Here is a 2556-nt window from a genome sequence, read left to right as displayed (position 1 = left end):
TGTCTTTTCCCTGATATAGCCTAGTTGTCCATTAATTATGATGATCATTTGTATTCAGCTGCAAACATGAAGTGAGAGCGAGCGCGGGCGCAGATCCAGAATGGCGCGTCACGTGTGCTTATACTGCCTACTGTGTTCATCATAAAATGCATTTTTTATAATTATATGTTAATTTTATATATATATTTGAATGTTTTGATTTTTATTTATGCATATGTATATGTTAATATTAATATAGAACGAAAGTTTTTTTTTTTTTTTTGAGCAAATGGGTTGGTGCCCTACGCAAACTGCGTAGGCTACTCTGAGTATAGGGAGCGGCGGTACTGATTATGATATCCAAATATTTAATAGTCTTGCAGTTGATTAAACGACATGTGAAAACCCCCAGCATTTGGCATCACTGACATCAAACCTAGCATCATGTTTTGAACATCCACATATGATAACTGTCAACAGCATGAACATTATTCAAAATGACTTATTTTGTGTGTAAAAAAAAAAGCGCACTTATATTTCCTGGAGTATTAAGTTATTATATTTGAAGCAATGTAAAAAAATAAAAATAAAAAAAAAACACATAAAAGTTTATGAGACTTTCATGTGATATAGTTATAATAAATAAACAATGTAGTTTAATGTAATTAATATTGCAACATTTTTCCTTGTTGATAGCCGGTATAAAAAAAGCACATACATATATTTATTGGACCAAATCCAGAGTGGTGAATTCATTTACAGCAATAGGACCAGCCAAAAACATAGAATATTGCAAAAAGTTTGCTCCTTCAACTTTTTCACTGATAATTGCATTAAGTGACCACCCACTGACACCGTGTGACAGGAGGCTGGCCAGTGGTTGCCAACTCCAGCTGCATTCAGTGTAGAATAAAGCTATTAATATATGCTGATGTGACAATGGAAAATGATGTTGGTGATGGGATCAGTCATTCTGCAGAGGAAGCTGAGGGTGTTCTGCTGACATGATATGCGATTATGAATATTAATTATTGAAGTGCAGCAAGAAGTGAGGAAATATGAACCTGGGGCGGAAGCACTTCTGTCTGAATCAGTCTCTTGCACTGCTGAGTGTAGAGTGGACAGGGCCTAATAGCATCCACAAAAACTTTTGCTACAGTCTCTGTTGAGCAGTTTCAAGATGTCCTTAGTTCACCCCAAAAATCTATCTATCTACCTACCTACCTACCTACCTACCTATCTATCTATCTATCTATCGTGCCTTGCGAAAGTATTCATACCCCTTCATTTTTTTCATGTTTTGTTATGTTGCTGCCTTATAACTGCTTTAAATGACCTTTTCCCCACATCAATCTACTCGCCATACACCACATTGACAAAGCATAAACAGAATTGTCACAACTTCGTAAATATATATATATAAAAAAAAGCTGAAATACAGTTTTTTCACAGTCGCTTTGGTGCATTTCTCTGATCAGAAATGAAATTCTCAAAACTACTTGTTCAACCTCCGTATCATCTAGGCACTTGTGCACATCATAATAGCAGTTTCTCATTCTTTTGAACAAGTTGCGATTGCTTTGGTAAATTCATGCAATTGATTTTGTACATTTGTCTGCGATTTCCTACATTATCAGTTGCTAATGTCATGTTGCTCAATATGTATTAAATAGTTCTCTGTGCAATAGTCTTACCCCTCAAAACATCCAGTCATTAGTTCATCGTAAGTTATTAAATGCAAAATGGTTGATCTAGTTGTTAAAAAAATGTCAAGCATATTCTCGACACATTTCTATTAGTCTTTTTGTAAATTTGCCATGAATTGTGCAGGTGAATCTTGACTTTCACTAATGAATAGAATGTAGATCAACCAATGATAAACCAGTTCTCTGAAATTCCTCATACAGTGCTGCATGCAAAAGCAAAGTTCTGCCTAAGGGGTGTTTTCATTTTTTTTTTCTTTTCTATATCACAGTGACGTTGTAATGTTTTTTTAGTTTTTTTGTCAGACCACTAGTAAAAGTGTAACGGTGAATCATATCCAGTCTTTTTCAATCAATATCCGACATACAGTAATGTGTAAATTTGTACTTTTGAAATGGATATATGGCATACGAAGTGTAGCCTTCTGCATTTCAATGCAGTAACTGTCATCCAAACTGTTGCCATTTTACAGCATGTAATACTAACAGAGTGCACTGTTATATTGACAACATGACTAAGCATTTTGATCTTGTTTGTGAACAATGACACAAGGACTTTTCATTCTGATGGCACTGATATGTTCATTGACATAAATACTTACTTTTGAGAGACGAACTAAAGATTTTGAGTAAGTTACAGGCTTTTGCAGGTAATCCATTGTGTGGTGCTGTTTGTACGAATTGTTTTGAGAAATGCACATACTTCTCTGTAAATATTAAGGACGATTCGAGAAATGCACCAAAGCGACTGAGAAAAACTGTAAGTACATTGCATAAGTATTCATTAACTCAGTACTTAGCTGAAGCACCTTTTGTTTGATGTGACAAGCTTTGCTCAACAGTGTTGCGTGTTGGACGTTAGCAGATAAAAAAA

General features: G+C 34.9%; 1 long non-coding RNA gene across 1 annotated transcript in view; it reads right to left on the bottom strand.

Moving 5' to 3' along the window:
• The window catches only part of LOC107732335 (uncharacterized), a 23505-nt gene extending 23115 nt beyond the window's left edge, over positions 1-390 (bottom strand). The window contains exon 1 of the long non-coding RNA XR_001638863.1: positions 328-390. This is a non-coding gene — a long non-coding RNA (uncharacterized LOC107732335). The remainder of the gene's footprint in view (positions 1-327) is intronic.
• Positions 391-2556: the final 2166 nt, after the last annotated feature.

The sequence above is a fragment of the Sinocyclocheilus rhinocerous genome, unplaced genomic scaffold (assembly GCF_001515625.1).
Source record: "Sinocyclocheilus rhinocerous isolate Xijiao unplaced genomic scaffold, SAMN03320098_v1.1 scaffold249, whole genome shotgun sequence".
NCBI lineage: Eukaryota > Metazoa > Chordata > Actinopteri > Cypriniformes > Cyprinidae > Sinocyclocheilus > Sinocyclocheilus rhinocerous.
Note: the sequence above shows the minus strand (reverse complement) of the source record. Positions and strands in the feature narration are given on the sequence as shown.